The sequence below is a fragment of the Plecotus auritus genome (assembly GCF_963455305.1).
Source record: "Plecotus auritus genome assembly, chromosome: 1".
NCBI classification, from domain to species: Eukaryota; Metazoa; Chordata; class Mammalia; order Chiroptera; family Vespertilionidae; genus Plecotus; species Plecotus auritus.
Window position 1 is genome coordinate 115,003,960 of NC_137770.1, and position 23,754 is coordinate 115,027,713.

The 23,754-nt window shown below is 49.3% G+C and overlaps 1 protein-coding gene across 6 annotated transcripts in view; it reads right to left on the reverse strand.

Moving 5' to 3' along the window:
• The window catches only part of LINGO1 (leucine rich repeat and Ig domain containing 1), a 248,378-nt gene that overhangs the window by 116,620 nt on the left and 108,004 nt on the right, over positions 1–23,754 (reverse strand). The window contains exon 3 of one of the 6 annotated variants that reach the window (XM_080677261.1): positions 6,935–7,005. The exons of the other annotated variants lie outside the window; for them this stretch is intronic. The gene's annotated coding sequence lies outside the window, so the exon portion shown is untranslated. The remainder of the gene's footprint in view (positions 1–6,934; positions 7,006–23,754) is intronic. 6 annotated transcript variants of the gene reach the window in all.

The window sequence follows — 23,754 nt, forward strand, 5'->3', positions numbered from 1 at the left end:
GCAGCGATTACCATGGGACACTGAAACACAGGGGCCTATTAGGGCAGGGCTGATGGGAAACCAATGCTGTCTGCTCCACCCTGAGACTCCGCCCCATTCAAGCTGAGCACAGAGGCTTTTGCAAGTCTTGTCTCATAAGTGTGTCTCCAGCACAGAAGTTCTCCCATCATAGACACAACTGGTCCTCACAGCCAATTGGCCTAGAGGTCAATTCCTCCCAGTGATACCAACAACAATCAAGGCTTAATTACAACAAAACTGTGCACACAGCCCACAAAGGGGTGCACCAAGAGTGTCCACCTCTGGTAAGTGAGGAGGCTGAGCCACTGGGCCCTACAGGACACCTAGGACACAAAGCCACTCTATCAACTCAGGGAAGCAGCCAAAATGCAGAGACAAAAAAACAGGTCACAAATGAAAGAAATGGAGGAAAGCAAATGACTGGATATAGAGTGCAAAACCACGGTTACAAAATTTTTCAAGTATTTTCTAGAAAAGGCTGATAAATTTAGCGAGACCCTCGAGGATATGAAAAAGAACCAACTAGAAATTAAGCATACACTAACTGAAATAAAAAGTAATATACAGAGATCCAACAGCAGGCTAGAGGATCACAAGAATCAAGTCAAAGATTTGAAATACAAAGAAGCAAAAAACACCCAACCGGTAAAGCAAAAAGAAAAAAGAATCCAAAAATATGAAGATAGTGTAAGGAGCCTCTGGGACAACTTCAAGCGTACCAACATCAGAATTATGGGGGTCCCAGAAGAAGAGAGAGAGCAAGATATTGAAAACCTATTTGAAGAAATAATGACAGAAAACTTCCCCCACCTGGTGAAAGAAATAGACTTACAAGTCCAGGAAGTGCAGAGAACCCCAAATAAAAGGAATCCAAAGAGGACCACACCAAGACACATCATAATTAAAATGCCAAGAGCAAAAGACAAAGAGAGAATATTAAAAGCAGCAAGAGAAAAACAATTAGTTACCTACAAGGGAGCACCCATACGACTGTCAGCGGATTTCTCAACAGAAATTATGCAGGCTAGACCGGAGTGGCAAGAAATATTCAAAGTGATGAATAGCAAGAACCTACAAGCAAGATTACTCTACCCAGCAAAGCTATCATTCAGAATCGAAGGGCAGATAAAGAGCTTCACAGATAAGAAAAAGCTAAAGGAGTTCATTACCACCAAACCAGTATTATATGAAATGCTGAAAGGTATTCTTTAAGAAGAGGAAGAAGAAGAAAAAGGTAAAGATAAAAATTATGAATAACAAATACATATCTATCAACAAGTGAATATAAAAATCAAGTGAATAAAAAAAATCTGATGAACAGAATAAACTGGTGAATAAAATAGAATCAGGGGCATAGAAAGGGAGTGGACTGACAATTCTCAGGGGGGAAGGGGTGTGGGGGTGCGCGAAGAGACTGGACAAAAATTGTACACCTATGGATGAGGACAGTGGGGTGGGGGGTAAGGGCAGAGGGTGGGGTGGGAACCGGGTGGAGGGGAATTATGGGGGGAAAAAGAGGAACAATTATAATAATCTGAACAATAAATATTTATTAAATTTTTTAAAAATAAAAAACATTTTAAAAAAATAAAAAAGAAACTTCGTGGCCCATGCGCAGAAGTTGGTTTTCGGCTCTCAAAAGAAATTTCAATCGTTGTACTGTTGATATTTGGCTCTGTTGACTAATGAGTTTGCCGACCACTGTGCTAGACTGACTAGTGCGAGTTTTACTGGGATCTGGGCCTTGGGTCAACTACAGGCAGGATAGTTGGGGAGACAGTTGTCACCAATGGCCAAGGTCTACAAATTTTCAGCATCACTCCAAGTGGCCAGTCCTGAGCCTGCATAAGTGGGACTAGGGTGGGGTTGGATAAGGGGAACCTTCTATAGTCAGAACAGAGGCAGCAAAATAAGAGGTCACACAGTGGCTGTAGTGGCAGTTCAGTTAGGCCCTCCTAGTGTTCAAAACACTAATACGGAATGTTGCCTACAGCTACAACTTCCCCCTTCCTGTCTTCCAGAGGGCCACCTTCACCCACACCCACATGCAAGGCTCCAGACATCCTCGGAAATGAAGGAAAGAGGGAAGGGAGGGGGAAGAGCAATAGTGGCCAATGCTATGTATGTCTCCCAGGCTGAAAATGCATAACGCTGTGTGGCAGGTATTATTCCCAGTTAACTAGGAAACTGGATCCAGGGGATTATGTCTCTTACCCAAGGTCACAGATGAAAATGGCTGAGCTGGGACTCACACCTAGCACTGTTTCTAATGGATGAGAAGAAGCCAAAGGTTGACTGGGCTCATGGGGCTGAAGTCAGAGGGCATTTCAAGCATAATCAGCAGGCCTTGGAAGGCCTTTGAGGGTGGACTTTTCCTAGCTCCCCACACAGTTGGTGCCAGTTGTCCCACGCCCAGGTCTTGGGGACAGATGGGGGTGGGGTCATGCAGTTTGAAAAGATAAGTGGCAGGGGAAGATGAGGGAAATCTCTCCTTTGGCTTTCAGCAGCCCTCTGCTCCACCCCAACCCTATCTGAAAATATCCCTCCTGCCTGGTGAGATAGGCACTTAGGAGGCCTGATGTTGCCAACAGGGTTTGAGAAAACCTCTGCATGGGGTGGGGGTAGGGGGTAAACTTAAAGAGAGATGAAAGCGCAGCTTAGAGCTAGGGCAAGGCCATCTGTGGGTTGAGACTGATGGCAGGAGACTGATGGGGGATGGTCAAGAAAACCCAAGCAAACAGGTGTTGCAGTGCCTGGACTCTAACTATCACAGAATCATTTCTTTAAGTCCTCAAAGGTGGTCCTAGCCAGTTTGGCTCAGTGGATAGAACATCAGCCTGTGGACCTAAGTGTCCTGGGTTCGATGCTGATCAAGGGCATGTACCTCAGTTGCAGGCTTCTCCCCAGCCCAGACTCTGGTCAGGGCATGTGCAGGAGGCAACCAATCGATGTGTTTCTCTCACATCAATATTTCTCTGTCTTTCTCTCTCTCTCTTCCACTCTCTTTAAAAATCAATGGAAAAATCTTTGGGTGAGGATTAAAATTAATTAATTAATTAATTAATTAATTAAATTAAAATAAGTCCCAATGGTGTTTAGTTTCCACAAATCTGAGCCTGGGAGCAGGACAATCCTGGAATACTGGCATTGGGATGTAGGACCCTCATCTAACACACTGTTTCTTGGCAACACTCTTCCTCTCACTTGTTACCAGTCACCTCATCTGTAACATGAACTGTGCAGGCCTAAAGGCTGGGGAATACCTAATGGTGCTGGAGATGCCCCGACAAATCACCCCTCCCAATGCCCTTGTTGACTGAATGCAGGCTGTGTGCTCAGCACAATCATCCATATCCTCCTTTATCCTCTCAGGTATCAGACTCCAATCTTCTGTCAGGGGTCCTCAAACTACGGCCCGCGGGCCACATGTGGCCCGCTGAGGACATTTATCCGGCCCGCCAGGTGCCACTGCCTGTCCTGCTTAGCAGCCGACTCGTCCCAGGCCCGCAGTGCGCATAGGAATTTGTTCATAGTTTTTTTTTTAAACTATAGTCCGGCCCTCCAACGGTCTGAGGGACAGTGAACTGGCCCCCTGTTTAAAAAGTTTGAGGACCCCTGTCAGGTGAACAAACTGAGGCTCAGGTACAAGAAGGGGTACTCTAAGGTGTCCAGGAAGAGGGGCAGTCAAGCCCTGTGGGCACTGTTTTGTGCAGTATCCTGGTCAGCTTCAGGCTGCTGCCTTCTTGACAACCACCAGTCACCTCCCTCCCTTTGCTATGCCTGCTTTTCCCAATCCCCTCCTTCTATCTAAACTTCACCAGCTCCTGTGACTGCTGCAGTGCACACATCTCTCCTGAACTCAGGGCACAGCTGTGATCTGTGCATACAGCACTGAGACCTAATGGAACACTGCCTCCCTTTTACTTCTGACTTAAATCTCATTCTCTCAGCAGCTCCTTGAGAGCAGGGAACTCCACAGTCTGGGCACACAGAGAGGACTGGCAAAAACACACTGGCTTTAGATGTGGAAGGTGGGGGTGGAATTAAGCTGGAAAACTCTTGACCCATTTCTTTATCTCACTGAAGTTCAGATTTCCTAGCTGGGACACAAGATGATCCTGTGCATCTCACAGAATGCAGATAAACCTCGAAAGGGGCTACTGCCCCTCATCATGTCCCCTCCCTTCTGGGACTTGACTCAAATTATGTGCCACTCCTCCCCATGAAATTTCCCAAACAACTAACAAATGGGCAGAAGAAACATCTTCTTATTGCCAAAAAACATCTGAGGCTAATAGAGGGGCCAGGAAGGCCCAAGAAAACAGCTGGGATAGTGCTCAGAACCCCACTGTTAGAACATGATTCCTTCGTGTGCTCATGAGTCTTCAGTTTCCACAATAGTTTTGAGCCTGGGAGCCGGAACACCTAGGGATATTGGCAGTGGGAGGCAGGGCCCTGGGGTTCTGGTTCCTCTTCTCTACTAACATACTGTGTTTCTTGGCACAATGTCTTCCCCTCCCTAGCCCTCAGTTGCCCCATTTACAGCATAAGGTGTCCAGGGAGGCAGTATGCCCTCTTCACACCACTTCCTGGAAGGAAAGAAGAAAAATTACTGTAGAAGTGATGTCAGGGGTGGTGGGAAGGACCCTCCAAAGGTCTCAAATCCAGGACCATGATGACCAACTGCCTCCACTGGAGCTGCCACATTCCTTCAACCTTCTAACAAAGGACAAAGCCAATCTCTGGGATTTATGGGCCCCTGCAGACAGGCTCCACCTGTTCCCAGACACTGTGGGGACAGGGCCTGCCTGCATGCCTTGGGACTCTGGAAAAGGGTCTACTAGTCCATCCTCAGGCCCAACTAGCCTACCTAGGGAGCTTCAGACTGAGGAAAGCTGAACTTATAACCCCCAATCTAGATGGAAAAGGAAATAAGATTCCACAGGGGTACCTGGGCAGAAAGAGCTCTCTGCCCTAGGGAGGGATGCTGAGGGAGCCTAGAAATGGAGAAAGGAACCAAGAGTTTTATCTTGGCTCCACCACTTACCTACCTGGCTGACTGCAGAAAGTCACTTCACCTCTTTGAGTTTGTTACCTAATCTATAAAATGAGTAAAATGACACACACAATGCCTGATACATGGCAAATTCTGGAGGAACTGTTACTGTAGACAGTCAGGGAGCACCGGAGAGTTTCCCACATTGGTCAAATGGTGCAGGGGGAGGTATTTACACTGAGCTCACCAAAAGTTAGAAAGATGAATAGACAGGGCCCAAGCATGCCAAAAGCTAGCCAGCTAATTAGATAGAAAAAAAAACAAAACCCTCCTCTCCCTAACCTTGTAAGAACCTCGGGCTTGAGCAGGAAAGGGGGATAGTCTTTGAGATAGGAGTCCACCATTTTCCCAGGTTATGGCACCTGAATAAACCTCTTTCCTTTTGCACCAGCATCTATCTCACAAGTTTAGCTTTCATTGTGACTGGCAGCCAAACCTTCATTTTGGTTACAGAACTGTGGACATTATGGCCATATTCCTGGCCAGGGATTTGGCTTTTTCACATTAGGCCCACAGGAGGTGACCTCAGCCTTGAGCACATGACTAAACAGGCCCAATGGGGGAGATGAGTACTGAGACCTAAGAGGGAGTGAGGATAAGGTAAGGACCTAAATCTGGCCCAAGTGAGGCTCCACCTAGAGAACCAGGCTGAGCCCCAAACCTGTTCACACACGGAACCCCAACCCTGCTCCTATGCTGAGCCCTGACTCTAATCATACACCAAGCCTAAACTCTGCTCACACATTGAGCCCTGACCCTGCTCACACACTAAGCCCTGATTCTAGTCACACATGAAGCCTTAATCCTGATCACATACTGAGCCTCAACCCTGCTCATATGCTGACTCCTGTTTCTGGTCCATGGGGAGCATTTGCCCTGGTCACACAGGAACCCTGATCCCTATCCCACATGTCTGACCCTGGTCACACACTGAGCCACTATAGCCAGTCCCTACCAGAGACAATGTTGTAGTTGGCTCTAAGAAGGGCTCCCAACTCTTTGTAGAATAGCTATTGAGCGCATCTTCTATCATATGAACTGGCTTATCCCTGTTGGGGAGGGTATGAGAGAATGTAAGCTCAGTGTGTGTCCCCCATACACTTGCTCCTCCTATTCATAGTCTCTTCATATCTTCTTCACCCTATGCCACTGTTCTTCCTGAAGATGCCCACATACATCTCAGCCCCACTTCCATCATGCTGGCCACGTTTCTAGGCCCTCTGACCATAACTCTACAACCCAAGCCCTTGGTATGTTTTCCCCTCTGACCTTGGAAGGTGGAGATTTTGGAATGCTGAGGGGAAGGGCCTCAGGCCTCATTCATTCACTGAGCTCATTGTTCAGGTGGGGATACTGAAGTCACTAGAGGTCAATGGCAGTCCCAGGACTCCCAACCTGGTCCAGTGCCTTTCTTACCCAGACCTCTGACTGCCAGGTTCCCTCCTCTCAGTGCCCCACCCAATCAGCAGAGGATGGGTCCCTGTAGATGGGGATCAGACAGGCCCCAAGCCTCCTCCCAGTAAGGCAGCAGAAGGTGGCAGAGCCTCGGGAAGCCACTCTGTCCTGGGACCATCTGTCCCAACTTGGGGTTAATTTTAGATCTCTTCTCAGACTGAACATTGAAGAACTTTTCTAGATCCTCTCTGGTATAATGGGGCCACAACAGGATATGAATGGCCCCCACTTTTCCCAGTACAGCTAAGGCCTCCTGGCCAAGGGCAATGTAGATGATACTGAGAGAGACTCTGCAACTGAATTCAGAGGTTGCCTTGGGAGAAGACCCGACATGCATGATTCATCCTTTTAGGTAAAGCCCTGATCTTCTCAAACACAAGACTGGACAAATGTAGGGGTTACCTTTAGAGGTGATGGACTGTGTTCATATCTTGGCTCTATGTACTACCAGTGTGGTCTTTTATATTCTTAATCTGTAAAATGGGGATAATAATATGTCAGTCATCTGATTATGACCACTAAGGTTCTGACATTTTTGCCATCTCCCCTGGGATTTCCCGCAAACATCTCATGGCCCTCATCTTCCCCCAAGCCCTCTCCTCCCCTCCAGTGCTCTGCCTCTGTGAAGGTCTCCACCACTGGCCCAGCTCTGAAGACCAAAAACCTAGGACCCCTGTACTCTTCCTCCACTGTCTTCCCCATCCAACTCAGCACTGTTTCTCCAGTTCCTATAGGTGCTCAATAAATAGGAACTCCCTGAGGTTCATCACCTAGGAGCAAATCAAAGATTCTACCCTCCCTGCTTCCCCAACCAGTCCCAGAAACCAGATCTGGAGTTTCAGAAGAGGCCTTGCTAGGTGAAGACACCCAAACAGGCACAGCTCTGCTTGGCTGGCTGGTGCCCATATTTGCATCACCCTTTCTGATGCTCCAGGAGAGAGAGAGAGAGAGAGAGAGAGAGAGAGAGAGAGAGAGAGAGAGAGAGAAGAAAAATCCTAGCTCGCCCCTCTCTAGCTCGCCCCTCTGGTTGTGCCTATCTCAATCCTGGGCTCTGGTAGGTTAGTCCTTTGTGGGGTACACCCCTGCAATAGGCCACACTCAGGACAACTTGACCTCAGGAGTGGGGAGTGGCTGGAAAGGGCTGATTCTCACACACAGGGTTCATGGACTGGAATCTTGGAATTGAACCACTGTGACTTCTAGAAGTGCTGCAGGGAGCCAGATGGCATCCATCCCCTGGCATTCAGAGTCCTCAGCATCTCCCAGCTTGACCCTCCCAACCTTCTCCCAAATGGATCCCTCCCCAAAACCCAGATTCCTGTGTTCCTGACAGCAGGCTACAGACATCCAGTCATACTTTTATATCTCTGCCAAAGCTGTTTCCTCTGTTCCTCAATATCTCTATCCAAATTTCACCCTGATCTAGTCCCACTTCTTGTGGGAAGCATTTCCAGCCAATGTAGCTCCTGCAGAAGCAGGGCTCTGTTTCCATCAGTTTCCCCAGATGAAGGCCAGCACCCCTGGGACATAGGAAGGAGACTTGGTGAGTGGAGTGCGGGTGGCAAACCATGGCATGTGTGTGGTGAGAGCCCAGCACCTCCCACTTTTTACCCAGCCCATGCCTATCCCCTGTCAGGCCAGGGGGACAGACTTCAGGGAGAAGGAGGAAGGAGGAGAGGAGTCAGCTTCTGCCCTCCAATGAGCCTCAGTCTTCAACGCAGCAGGGTTCCTGACTCTAGGAGCCATGGTCTGTTGAAGGAGACCTTACCATGAGGTCCAATCCTCCTATCATTCAATCACTAAAGAAATCTGCACCAGGCACTGCTTGGACACTGGGAGCACCAGGGTGACAGAGCCCAACACATTTCCCAGTGTGACTCCTGGGAGAGATGACCACACATATAGAATTCCTTCGACCTTGCCTTCTTAGGTCCTGAACTGGGCATAGGTGAGAGGGAAGAGCACACAGTAGGGGCACCTAGACCAGATAGGGAGGGCTAAGGGATGCTGTAGACAGAGATCCCAGAGAAAGAGTATCATACTGAGTTGTAGTATGCTGACAGAGGCCAGAGGAGAGGTATGGTGGCAGGGAAGGTCTGTGGGAAACTGGTACTAAACCTCAGGTGTCCTGTCCTGCCACTCTGGGGCTTCCTCACACAGACACCCTCAACGCCTAAGTTGTGAGAGAGGGAAGCGGTCTATCCACTTAGCTGTCCTATCACTGGCTCAGCAGCCCCATATCCTGGGGTAGCCACTTTGCCAGGTTCTGAGGATGTCATTGACATTTCCACATGCCATCATCCCCTAACTGTGACCCACCTAACTAGCCAGTGGGGACCAAAGCGGTACTGGGAGCCCATCGGTCTGCTGAAAACTAAAAAGGTCAGGATGGCAAAAAAGTCCTATAGGGGGTATCTCCAGTAAGGGACACCCTGATAGGCTCTCTTCTCCTCCCACCACAGCTCCCCCATATGCTGGTGACCTCAGGGGAGGGCAAGGCTTGAGGAGTGGTCCTAGCTGTGCCCACGGCTGGGACAGGGACCAAAAACAAGGAAGCAGTCATCCCTGCCCCCACCCAACACATACACATACACAACGCCCAGGGCTCTGTGTGTGGGGAGGGAAGCCACATCCACTCAGGGCCACTGAGGGATATTGGGGAGCCATTCTTCATATCACCCAAGTGGCCATTTGGTCCAGCATTATGCAGAGAAGAGAGGTAAAGAAGCCCCCATGGCCAGCCACTCCTAGGAAAAGGGAAGCAGCATTCACTTCCCAGGATGCACCCAAGGCCGGGCATCCCATACCTGTGGACACAGCCCATATTCACCATGACCCTTGAAACAGAAATAATCCTGAACATTCTGCAGGTGAGAAAACTTAGCTCAGAAAGATCACATGACCTGCCCAAGGTTACACTGCCAGGAAAAGGGGAGTTTAAAATCAAGTCATGTCTGGGGCAGCCAGGGTTTTTGCCACATACAAAGAATACCTCCTGAAAGGTTAGAGATTGATTCCAGGAAGCTGGAAACCTTGATTCCAGGAAGCTGAGCTGGGGTCCCTTCTCAGGGAGCTGCTGGGGAGAAGGACAGGGCAAGTGGCTGAGGGCAGGGGCTGGACCTATTGACCACCAGGGTCCCACCCAACTGTGATTTTTCTGGGACCACTGGGTAAGCTCCACCTACCTCCAGGAGGGCAGGCTTGGGTGGGGCAGCCCTTGAGAATGTTTGGGGGAGGCTCTGGCCATCAGAGCCCAGGTGCTTAGCTGCTCTCCTCTCTCTGTGGAGGGTCTGATCTTTGGGGTCCAAATCCCAGAAAGAAAGGGGCCAGAGAGGATTAAATGGCCAAACCAGACAACAATGAGCCCTGTCCCAGGATTTTGAGAGTGCTAGGCACCAGCTCATCCAGAACCTCCTTCTTGTGCAAGAGAGAGTTCTTCCTGTGTAATGAGATGGTTTTTAAAAGCCATTCAAACGAAGTTTCCTACTATGGGGTTTACAGTGTTCTATATCAAGATGGCTGGTAACTGGTAGGACCCAGGTTGAGTCCTGAGTAATGGGAGCTCCATATCTAAAGGGAAGAAGAGCAGGAGGAGGGACACCAAACTCCAAGAAGTAAGATAGATACTCTGCCAGAAAAGTTTCTGCAAAACCAGCAGGCATCCCCAAAAAGAACATGAGGGCAGGAGGGGGCTGGAATCCTTTGGGGCATCAGAGGCTGACAGAGCTGGGACTGGGCAGGAGAACCGATGGGGACGAAGTCACAGGGTGGAAGTCTGGTCTCAGGAGAAGAAAAATGAAGGTAGTGCATTGAACTGTGTCCCCAAAATTAATGTCCACCTGGAAGCTCAGAATGTGACTTTATTTGGAAACAGGGTGATTAATAATTACAGATGTAATTAGTTAGAATACAGTCATACTGGATTAGGATGGGTTTTAATCCAATGACTGGTGTCTTCATAAGAAAAGGGAAATTTGGACATAGACACACAAACATGGAAGAATGCCCTGTGAAGATGAAGGTAGAGAATGGAGTGATGCATACAAGGTAAGGAATGCCAAAGAATACCTAGAACCACCAGAATTGGGAAGAGGCAAAAAGTTCCTCCCCTAGAAATTCAGAGAGAGCACAGCCCTGCCAATACCTAGATTTGACTTCTGGCCTCTAGAAATATGATAAAAAAAAAAAATTTCTGTTGTTTCATTCTGTCAGGTGTGTGGCAATTTATTTATGGAAACCTATGAAATTAATACAATGACCATTCTAACAACTGCAACTATCCAGCAATAAAAAACAGCAACCGCTAAAAGTGGTGAGCATCCCACCTACGAGATATGCTAGCAAAGCCAGGAGTGGCCCCTTCCCTCCAGACTCCGAACAGCTGCTGATGCAGGTTCATACTTAGTCCCCCACCTGACCTGCCTGTATGCAGACCAGAGAGCTGGACAGGACAGAGTTGTCATTCAGCAAAAGTCAGTGCCAGCAACAGGCCTGGAATCCTGGAATCCCAACCACCAGTCTGGGGCTCTTTCGGGCTCACTCCCCTGAGTCTTACTGTCTTCCCTGTCTCTAGACTCAACTACAGTTCAATGTCCTGGAAGACAGAACCCACAGTCCATAGACCCAGCGATTCCAGACTGAAAGTGACATCACTGCCTAAACCTTGCCCAACTCTAACCTAAAAGCTTCTGAGCAGCATCAATGGCCTCTGATGTTTATGTTCTGAGGCAGGCACCAGCCTCTCAGACAGCATTCAGTTAAGAGAGATAAAGCTATTGTGTGCAAAGCCCCTACGAGAATGGGAAGTGAGGATAAAAACAGGGGAAGGCAGGACCCCTCATCTTCTCAGGGATACAGAGTCCATGCAGATCAGACCGCCAGCAAGACCCCAGATCAAGTATCACCTCTGGTTGGGCATCCTGGGCCCTCTCCTGGGGCCCCCTCAGGAGCAGCTTGACCTGGAAGGAAAGGAAGGGACGAAAGAATGTAGCTGAGGGAGAACAGTCGTTCCTCTGCCTCCCCCAGCTCCTTCCAGGCCTCTGGGCCCAGAAGGCTGTCCTTCATCCCCATCTGAGCCTGGCAATCAACTCCACCCATCTGCCCCAGGAACTGGAGAACTGTTTGGAAGCCCCAGGCCGGCAGCTGACCCTAAACACTGGTTAATTGGTACCATGAAGCCCAGGCATGAGAGAAGAACAGGCTTTGTAGTTACCTGGTGTGATTTTTCAGAGGAAACAATGGGCCTCCCAGCCTGTGGAAAGTCACTGCTCCTTCTAATTAGGTGCCACTTTGAACACAGAGGCATCAGATTAATGAGGTTTACAGCAGTCAGTTTCATGGCCTTGAGGGCTGCCCCTGCTCTCTGATTTCAGTTTTATGCCAAAATCTTGTTCTCTAAATCAAAGGTTCTCCCAAAAATCTGCTTTCTGATGCACCTTGGGTTTTCGCTGGGCATCTCTGCCAGGGAGCTACTCTTGTTTTGCTAAAGAAGACTGCACAGGGCTGTGACAACTCACACAGCCCTGGGAGGGAGAATGGGGTGGCTGGGGTAGCTCCATTTTGCAGAGCTGGCTGGCTCAAGGTCACAGGTGAACTGGTCAATCACACCCTGCAGCTAATACCCTCCCCTAACCCCAGTTTGCAGGCCCCTTTGCCTCAGCAATTGGTGGCTTGGACACACAGGGGTCCACAGATAGTCCACTGGCCAATTTCCCATTGTTGACATCTGTTCACAAGCCTTAGGGGCATCTGGTTCACCTCTCCCAGAGAAGACTGAGACAACTCAGGAGCCAGCCTGCACACCTGGCCTTCCCACCTCTGTTGCTCTCGTGGATACCCACCCCAACCCCACTCTGGGGCTTTGCTCACACAGCTCCCCTCCCCCTTCTCCTGGAATGCCCCTTCGATAAATTCACACCATGCTTCAAAACACATCTCACCCTTGTTCCTCCTTTACCACCACAGTCACTGGAACTTTTCTTCCTTCCTTGAGATCTTCTCTAGGCCCAAATCTCTGTCGCCCTGAGCAACTGTTTCTTGACCTATATTCCATTGTTTAATGTTACCACCTTTGCTCATTATTTTGTCCTATCTCCCCTATGAGACTGTGGTATAGGGACAGGAACAGCATCTGTGTCACCTATGTTCCTCCATAGTAAAGGCTGTCTGACAGATGCTGACCTCCCTCGGTACTCTGGGAGACACTGGGAGAGCATCTCTTCCTGGCCACTTCCCCTGGTCCACATAAGGCTCGCATCTCGCTCTTCACATCAGCCATTGACATCCTCTAGGTGACTTCACCATGCTAGGGATGACCAGTACTGGTGCTCTCCATTCTCTGACCTCCTATCTCTAGTGACCTTTGATTTCCATTCCCTCTAGCCTCTATCCCAGGCACAGCCTGGCCCTCATCTCCACCAAAACTCCTGGTCAGGCCTCCCAGCCCAGCCCAGCCCTCCAGTGCCTCCCTCAGTCCTCTTGCCACAATTCTTTCACCTAATTGAGAACTTCACACCTCTCTCTCCACATCCACTATTCTCCCTTTTCCTAGCTTGGGCTCCACAGTCAAGGCATTAACCCCTCAAATGCCTTGACCCCCTCTCCCTTGGCAATACTTTCATGAAACTCCAACCTAGATAAACACAACCAGCACCCTCTTGACAACCATCTGGAAAGTCAAATGTTGTTGGAGAAAATGAGCCTGCCAGGAAAGCTGTGCCCTCCATGATCTTAAGGTAAGAGCAGTCTCAGCTCATGTCACTGGCCTGCTCACTTTCTTGCTCTCCCAAGATGACAATGTCTCCCCCTGTCTGCTCTCCTAATACCTCCCATTTCTATCTGAGTTATCACTCTCAATTGAGACCTCCCTCCATTCTCACTGAGGAATGTCAACCACCTCATCTGCCCCCTGCATATTCTAGAAGCCTACCTGCTCTGCCCATGTCCCCTCTTCCTCCCTAAGAAGGGGTCACGCTACATGTCAAAGGTTAGGTGTGCCACTTCATTTGGTCTCTGAACCCATCTCCTCTGGTCCAGGAGTCAGCTTCCATCACTTGCTGTTTTTCGGCATCACTCATCTTGTCCCCTCTACTGGATCCCTCAGCCTTCCCACCAGCAAACAATCATGTCCTGGCATCTCTTGTCCTTTAAAAATCCCCTCCCTTAATTACATTGCATTAAAAAATGTTCAGTCTCAAAAGGTTCTAAACTATATGATACCACTTATATAACACTCACTAAATATCAAAACTACAGAGATATAGGACAAAGGAGTGGTAGCTGGAGGAAGGGCCACTGTGGGAGGAAGGGGTTTGTGGTAGCATAGGGAACCTCATGGCGATGGAACAGTTCTGTGCCTTGATTGTGGTGGTGGTTACACAAAGCTACATATGTGACACAATTACATAGAACTGCACAAGTGCATGTACAACTGGGAAATCTGAATAAGGTCTGTGGATTGTATCAATGTGGATTGTGACCTGGTCTGATCTTTTCCTAGAGTTACACAGATATTCCCACTGAGGACAGCTGGGTAAGAGTCTGGGACATGCCTGTACATTCCTCAGAGATTTCCTGTGACTCTACCCCTTCAGTCACCACTTCATTTCTCTTCTCCTCTACACAAAATTTCTAGGGAGAGTCAATGACACCCTTTCTTTCTTTCCTCTCTTCAGCCCACTTTAAACTGGATTCTGTCCACTCCTTCACAACAATTTCTCTCAGCCCAGCCCCATGACCTCCATGTTGTCAAATGCAATGGACATCTCCCCACTCCCTCACAGCAGTGACAAGGATAACTTGGCACTTCCTTTTGGAACCCTCTCTCTGCTTCTGGGATGCCACACCATCCTGGCTCTCCTCGCTCTCCCTGAATGTGCCCTATTAGCCTCTTATGCTGGATTTTCTCTTCCATCAACTCTCCATGTAGTTGAGCCCAGGATCCAGGCCTTAGTCCTCTCTCTCCACCATCCACATCTCCTCCTGGGCAATCTGCACAATGTCTATAAATACCACCTACAGCTGCTGGCTCCTGCATCTCCATCCCCTGCTCAGCCCTCTCCCTGAGTTCCAGGCTTGTAAGTCCAACTTACAATGGACATCTCTGCTTCAGGAGGCAGTCAAGAACAAACTCTGTCTGATCCAATCCTTAACCTCCATGGTCTTCCCATATCAATCAGGAAATGAATTGTCCTCCTTGCTTCCTTCACGTCCCACCCCCACCCCCAGATCAGCCTCCAAGGCAGGTCTGCAGTCATCTGCCTCTCTTTACCCTCATGGCTACCATTCTAGCCCAAGCTTCCATCACTTCTGCCTTACCCTGTTTCCCCTCTTGGCCCCTCCTGCACCATCCAGAGAGATCTTTTAAAAACATAAATCAGATCAGACCTCTCCCCCTATTTAACCCATCAATAGCTGGTCACTGCCCCCTGGGAAACGTCTCAGTGCCCCTACCATAGTCCATGCAAGTGTCCTCACATGAGGCTTCCTCCCCTGTTACATAGCCTTCTGTTCCCCACACAGGGCCTTCCCACAGGTGCTCCCTCACCTGAGAGAGGCCTGGGCCTCATCTCACAGGTGTCCCCATTCCTCCCCATCACTGCAACCTTAGCAATTTCAAATTCCCTATTAGCCTTTATTTTGTTAGTGTCTGCCTTACCTACCAATCAGCACCTGGTACATAGTAGCTGCTCAATAATGCTTGCTGATTGAATGGATAAGCCCTCCCTCATCGACTCCCGGGGCAGTGTGTTCTCTGCCACCTGACAAGGCTGGCTCACCTGTGCATGGGGCGGGGGGTGAGGGGGGGAAAAGGGGGTACATGTCAATAAACCCACACACAACACTTTCCCCTAAACAGTAACTGATATCCATATAACTGGATGACATGATGGTTTTCCTACGTCTTGCTGGGAGCTGCTTCCAGTGGGAAAAGTTTGCTGTTTTATGGCCCCAAGAAGACATCAGCCATAATGTGCTAAAGTTATAACCTAGAAGAATCCATTTAAATACTCTGGAAATTTTCCTGGCCAGGTTGCTCAGTTGGTTGGAGCATTGTCACATACACCAAAATGTTGTGGGTTCAATTCATGGTCAGGGCACATACACAGGTTTCGGGTTCAATCCCCCATTGGGAAGCATACAGGAGGCAGCCAATCAATGTTTCTCTCTCACAATGATGTTTTTCTCTTTTTTCTTCCCTCCCTCTTTCTTCCTCTCTCTAAAAATCAATAAACATATCCTCAGGTGAGAATTAAAAAATAAATAAGTAAATAAATACTCTGGAAACCAAACTCTTGGGGCTGAACACTACTCCAGATTGCCCTGGATGCCAGTGAACAACCTGGCTGATGGGACACTGCACTCCAGGGCTGGGCACCGGAGCTTGACCCAGCCTGTTCTATAGGGTGACCTTGGTCAAATGTGGGATGTGCTGTGCATCCAGCACACTGCAGGTGTTCAGTGTAAGGCATTTTCCATTCCTTTCATATGTCAGTGGAGCACTGGGAGGAAATGGTGCAGCCTACCAGTGTGGGCCCAGCAGGAAGCCAGTGGGCCCACATGGACAGAGTGTGGCTGAGGGGTTATGGAGTGGATGAAGGGTGAGTTATGGTAACTAGATTTGGGCCTACCCTGAATATCACTGTTAGAATGAGTGGAATCATTAAAAAAAAAAAAAATCATGAACTGTCCTGAAAGGCAGTCAGCTCCATTACCAGAGGTATCTGGGTAAAGTAGGGCATTGTGGGAAAGGGTTTAAACTAGCTGCCCTTTCCCAGTGCTGGAACTTGCACCATGAGTAGAATAGAACTTCAATGTCAAACACACAAAGTTCAAATTCCACCTCTGCCATTGATAGCTTGAGTGATCCTGAGCAAGATACATACGTGTTCAAATGCAGATTCCTCATCTCCACAGAAAGATAGTACATACAAGATGTCTGCATGCAGTACTAAATATTAGCTTCTCTGCTTACCTCTGAATCAATGTAAACACTTCCATCTGGACCTTGACATGCTCCAAATATCCTTTCTGTCCTTCCCCAACAGGTTCACAGCTCCACCCTATTCTCTGTCTATCTGAGGCCTAGTGCTGGTGCCACCTCCTCCAGGAAGCCACCCCTGGCTGCTCTGATGGACACTGGGCTCCTCCTCAATTGCAAGTTGTGGAGCACACCAGGTGCATCTCTGGTACCTCATGGTCAGTGAGTTGGGGCAAGGGTTCATGCTATGTATGAGTGTGTGTGTCTTACAATAATGACAGCAACCATTCACACTGCATTTACATGTACTGGGCACCTTATAGGCAGCTAATTCATTTAGCCTGTGTAACAAAGTTAGGAGGGAGGCACTATTCATCTCTATTTTACAGAAGAGGGATCTGAGGCCCTGAGAAGTTAAGTGACTTATTCAAGGTAACACGGCAATAAATGGGAAAGCCAGATTTGCACCCAAGCAGTATGGTCCCAGAGTTTGTGCTCCCTTCAACCTGCAACATTTAGCCTCTCAATGCAGATGTGGTTCCCCACTCTGAGCCCTTTCACAAGTACTGCAGAGGATCAGGAGCCATCCTAAGTGACAGTAGTGGTGCTTCACGACCCTGGAGGCCAAGACACATGCAGAAATACACACACATATACACACGCGTGCACGCACACACACACACACACACACATGCCGGCATTAGTTAACACATGCAGGCTTATGCACGCAAAGGAAAGAAGAGGCATCAAGACCACTACCAATCCCAAGGCCTGGAAGTCTCATCTCTCCCCTCTCAAGCAATTATGGGCAGGGAGGAAGTGGGAAAACCTCAAGCACTGCCCACCTCTGCTGTCAAGTCTGTCCCAAATGTAAAAATCAAATCATGGTCTGCCCATGTGGTAAGACCCCTTTGCATAGGTGGTGACCTGGAGGCTCAGAGAGGATTGAACATTCTCCTTAAGTCACATAGCAAGTCAGGGCAAAACTGGGCCAGCTCCCAGGCCTAGGAAGTTTCCAACAAACCCTTCTCACACTATCTCATGGTCCCCTCCACAACCCCCAATTCCAGACATCTCTATTCCTACTAGCTTTGAGCAGGACCAAAATAAATGAAGATGAAGCGAAAACACAAAGAAAAAGAGGGAAACAAAGGCAAGTAGGAGAGGAACCCAGGAGAAGAGAGGAGAGAAGCAACAGGGAAAGTCTGTGCAGAGAGCAGAAGGGTCCCAGCTCAGCTACCAGCTCACTGGGCCCCCTCGCGGCACCCTGGGCCAGAGGAATGCAGTGAGGCAGGGGTTAACTCTCTGCCGTGGAGCAGAAAATGAGTTTCCAGTTATTAGTTGATTTATTGCTCTGTCCTCAATCTGTGCTCAGGTCCTAGAAGGAAATGTTCCACTCAAAAGCACTAAGTGTCTTAAAAGAGCATAGGCATTAAAAATTGAAATCATAAAACAGGCACATAAATATAGTAGAGGTGAGAGGGGGCAGCCCCCTAGGCAGGCTGAGGTGGGAGTGATAGGCCAGGTCCCAGCCAGCCTATCTAGGAGCCAACTATATCTACTGAGGTGCAGGGGTGTTCCTGCCCAGAAGTGGTACCCAGCCATTAGCACTCCACATCTCAGCAGTCGGAATTGCCCTGTCTTTGAAAACTCTATTCTCTCCTAGCAGAGGATCATAAGCTCAGCCCAAGAGTCTGTCAGATAATGGCGGAGAGGGTTGGGAGGGAAGGTACATGGGGGCTTAGCTGACTTCTACCTTAGCAGCTGTGTTGGTGGGAAGAGGGTGGGGCTGGCCTGGGATAGGGCCAGGGCAGCTCCTTCTGGGCAGATCCAGGCTACTGCTTCACAGAGGAGGCAGGCCCAGCTGACAGGCCCCAGTCCAAGGCCCTCCTCCACATTGCTCAAACCCACTGCACATCTGGGATTTTGTTCTGCCACCTGAGGAAGGGTTTGCCCCCAACTGGGCCTCAGAGGGGAGTGGACGCAAGGAAGTCCCTGTCCTGTCCTTGGCACATCTGGACAGTGGAGTCACAGGCAGGTGATACAGCTCATGCTCTCTCCATACAAGGGCACCTAGAGAGATGGTGTCATCCCTCCCAAGGGGGCCAGCATTCAGCATTGGCCAGAGCTCATATCTCTGACTTGTCACCACCCGCCTAGACAGCCACCCTATTCCAGGGCCTAAGGAGGGGCCTGCAGGGTCCATCAGCAGCACACACAGACCTGCAGGAGAAGACACACATGTGAACATGCAGGGGCAGAACTACTGGGGTACAGCACCCCAGACACACATGTTACACAGCCACATGCACACACACACACATGACCATAGATGTGTATATACAGGAGCACTCCACACACACATGTACACATGTGTAACCATATGGCTGCATATACCCATGTGTACATACAGGCATGTTCCAATACTTGTGCACATGTACCAGCACATAGACATGAGTACAAATGTTCACACTTGTATATGTACACCTGATAACACATGTGTGTATACATTCCCACACACACACGTGTGTGAGTGCTCAGACCCATGTGCACAGGCAAGCCTCGGGACTCCAATATCAGGCCCCAAAGATGTGGGCCAGAAGTTAGTGTGCAGAGTTCTCAAGAAAGGTCCAAGGGTCTAGAGAGCCTCTAGCATCTCTTCCTCTGGCCATGGGGACCCCTCAGCCTCAGTCCCTTGGCCTTGACCACCCTCAGACACCCCTGGGGTCAGGGGCCTGGGCTATGTCTCTTCCCCAGCCCATGGCTCCAGGCTGCATGACCTTGGACAAGCCCTTGCCCCTTTTGGTCCACATGGTCTGTGGGCTATTGGGGCCTCCCTGACTGCAACAGCCTCTTCTTCAACCAGGCGGCATATTCAAAAAAGAATCCCTCAGCTTACTTCATCCTTTTAGGCAGCAAGAGAGCCCAAGACTGGGCTGGGATTGGAGGAGAGCAAGAAGATAAACAAGGCCCCAAGCTGTGTTTGGTGGGCGTGGCCTGGGTTGGTATGAGCAGAATTGGAGCCAAAGCCCTGGTAAATGAGTAGTATGGCAGTGACAATGACCTGGGGAGGGATGTACAGCAGATTGCTGGGGTCTCAAGGATGGGGTGGCAGTCAGCTCTCCATGCTAGGGCCTCACTGCTATGACATCTCCTGTAACCCTGTCCTCACTGCCTCCTTGAGAGAGTAAGCCCCCAGCTTTGAAACCCTTTGGCTGTGACCATGACTGGGCAGAGCAGCTTCTAGGACTGGGATGGCTGGGTATGAATGGAGTGAGGAAGCCCACCAAGTCTCCCTCCAGCACCTGGGACACTTATACATGAGGTCTCTGTGACTCCACCTATATTCAATCCTCTCAGGAGGGAGGGCATGGCGGTCAGTTGAGATGTTCCCCCTTTTGGGGTCCCCTAAACACCCTTCTCCATACCATCCCCCATCCTCACAGGCTTTAGCTGCCCACAGAGTCACCAGGCACCAGAACCCCACCAGTACTTTCTGAGACCAGGACTTCACAACTTGAGGTCAGGCTATAATGGAGATGGAGAGGGGAGGAGGCTCTGTAAGAGCAGCTACTGTTCTGCCTACCCAGGGCTCCTGGCGGATAGAGGGTCCAGGGCTTCTGACTTTTCATAATACATCCGAAAGCCTGATTTTGATGGGAAACACTCAATATTCCCAGATCTATGGGCTGAGATTTTTACCACATTCTGTGGCTGGAATATACACTCTCCCATACATACATGATCCACACTCTCACGCTTACACACATACACACTCATATTCACACACTCACACACATAAATGCACAAATACACTCATATCACAGTTACATGAACATACAAACAGTCGCATATACACTCTTACACATACATGTATGCACACAGACTTGCCCACTTGCTTACACACACACACACACATCCATGGAGCAGATTCTGTCTCTGAGCCATGGTTTGGGATCTCTGGCCCAGGCAGAGATGGAGGAATCAAGGCTGAGACCATGAAGTTGTGTCAGTAACAAAGGGCATCAGGGGTGGAGGATCCAGGCCCAGGCTCAGATTCTTGCCATCAAGACCCCACTCACTCCTCCCAGCTCAGCTTCCCTGGGAGTGAGAGACAGGAATCACCCCTTCTTCCCCTACCTTCCTGCCTTTCCCAACCCCAGTCCCTCCTGCACTCCATCTCTTATCCTGGCATATCAACAACCACCTCCACTTTATTAAGAACACCCCCTTCTTAGCCCCTAGCTACTCCCACTTTCTGACTATCTCCCCCTAGCTCACCAAGGCCAGAGTGGAGGAGTCCCCCAGTTTGCCCTTCACTCCAAAACCACTCTGGCCCTGGCGCCTCTTTCTCCCACATATAATTTCCTTAATTGGGAGTTCATTAATTATCCCCATGTTTTTCAGTGGAAGTAAAGAGCAACTCGAAAAAAAAAGTGGTATTTTTATTCTCCAGAACCATGGTCGGCAAACTGTGGCTCGCAAGCCACATGCGGCTCTTTGGCCCCTTGAGTGTGGCTCTTCCACAAAATACCACGGTCTGGGCGAGTCTATTTTGAAGAAGTGGCGTTAGGAGAAGTTTAAGTTTAAAAAATTTGGCTCTCAAAAGAAATTTCAATCGTACTGTTGATATTTGGCTCTGTTGACTAATGAGTTTGCCGACCACTGCTCCAGAAGACTCCACAGCACTGGAGCATCCCATTTCTATCCCCACCCCTAATGGCCTGTCCAGCCTCCTGCTAGGTCCACTCGCCTGCCCCTCTCCCTGTATCTATCCCCACATGTGTAAGCAAACTGCCTGCCACCAGGCCACCCGACAGCAGGTTGCCTCTTGGAATCTGCGTGAAGATCCATAAATTGCTGAGAAAGGGCCTATCCGTGTAACAGAAGGTTAGAATGTTTAAAGAAAGCAGTGAAACTGTTTTATTAATCAGAACTACTATAAAGGAAGCATTTTAATTAACATAATTATCTCGATTGAGAAAAGCAGTCCTTACTCCATAGATACTTTTCAGCTAAAGATGCAAGCTATCACCATCAGTCATAATTAAATAAAGCAAGCCATTTTTTCCTCTTGCTCCTTCCCTGCTCAGGGCACTGGCTCCTCCCTGAGTTAGATCTCAGAGTGTGATAAGGTAAATGTCACACCCTCAGTGCTCATGCTCTCACACAACCCAGATGCCTCTTGAGTTGCATTTCAGAGAAGGAATACCCATGCCTGGCTTCCTAGAGAAGGAAGGGCACCCATCTGAGAAAGGCACCCACCTCATCCCCTTAGCCCTCCACTTCCCACAGAATAATGAGTCCCAGAGCACTGTCCCTCCTGGACACCCGCAGATACTTTTCTGGGTCAGCAGGCCCAGGGGGAATAAAGGGGAGCAGACAGCTAGCTAGTTGGCACTCAGATCAGCACCCTGGTCCAGGCCACCAGCCCTTCCCACCTGGATGCACACCACTCACCCCTAACTACCACCCACTCCACTCCTGACTGAACTTCAGGCCACCTTCCCACATAACAGCCAGAAATCTGTCCATACCACAAATCTAAGTATATGACCCTCCCCATCCCCACTTAAAGCCCTCATTGCCCACACAGAGGCCTGGCCCAGCCCACTTCACCTCTTACTACACCTCCCTAAGCATGCTCCACTCCAGCCACACTGACTTTTCCTCATCTCCTAAGCTCCTGCCACAGAGCCTTTGTACATGCCATCCCCTCTGCCTGCTGTCCCATCCCTCCAGCTAACACTTCACACATATCTCAGCTCATCTGTTTATCCTGCAGTGCACAGCTTGCATGTCACCTGCTTAAGAAAGCCCTCCTCACCCTCCCTGACCTGGCTGATCCCCTCAGGGAATGAATAGCACCAGGGCAGTATGTACACAGCAGCCTTACATCATGGCTGCCTTCTTTACGAGTTTCAGGCTCCTCTAATCAACTGTAAGCTCCATGAAGCAGCCAGAGACTTTGTTTTTGTTGGTTTGTTTCATCATTTGACTGCACTTTTTGTTTGTTCACTGCTGTATTCCCCAGTGCCCATCACAGTGTTAGGCTGGAGGTAAGCTTAAGAAATATTTGTGGAAGGAAAGAAGGAAGAGCAGGAGGAGGGAGGCCCAGCCCCACACTCTCCAGGAGACTGCCATAGCCCATGTGTGCTGGGGCCTTCCATGGAGGAAGTAAGGGAACATCCAACACTGAAATGCTCCACTCCCCTAGTCCCACCTGAGCATCATGACTCTCCCCACTAAGGCCCAGAGACAGGCAGGAGGAGCCTAAGGATCCAGTGAATGAGCACAAATTCTGGGCCTGCCCAGGTCCTGACTACATCTGTTTCAAGGTAGAATGAGGAGGAAGGAGAGAAATACAGGAGTAGCCCCTTTGGGTACAGTGTACCCTTGGGCTTCTGGGGACAGCTCTTGGAATGTGTGACCTTGGACCTTTCATTCCCCTTTCTGGGCCTCAGCTTCTCCATCTGCAAAATGGACAGCTTAGAGCAGATAACTACATGCCCCACTCTACCCAACCCTGACATTTAACTTCAGACATCCCTCCTCTTTCCCCTGCAGGGCTTGAGATGCTAACCTGCTCACCAAGTACCTGCTGCCATCAAGACTACCCAGGGAGGGTGAAGCTTGGCACTCACTGCTCCCTCACCAGCCTTTTTAGGATGACACATGTGCATAGGTGACACTGTAGATGTATTTCACCCCAACATGTTGTAGTTTCCTCCCTGAAAAGGTGCTTATTTTTTAGTACGTCTTAACTAGGACCCACAAAGTGTGCTGTCAGCGCTTTTTAAATGGTTGTTAATGCCCATAAAGCTCAGCACTGGCCAGAGGAGACAGCTCACTCCTGGACCCAGTGCAGTCTGTGCTCCAAGCACACACTTGTGCTGAGCCTTGGGCTGGGACCACAGACATTCTTCAATAAGGTGTGCCCAGAGTCCTGCTTGGGCCATAAGATGTGGCAATCCTTAGGTAGTGCCAAAGGAAAGAGGGAAGTGGTACAGGTTCAAATGCCTTCTTGGCCACTTATTAGCTGTGTGACCTCAGACCAGTGACTATGAACTCTCTGGGCCTCCAGTTTCCTCTTTTTTAAAATGGCAATGCTAATTCCCACCTGAGGTCTATTTTGAAGAGTGAATCAGGTAATAAATACCAAGTACCAGGATCCCTGATGAACATAGATGCTAAAATCCTCAACAAAATTTTAGCAAATCAGATCCAGCAATACATTAAAAAG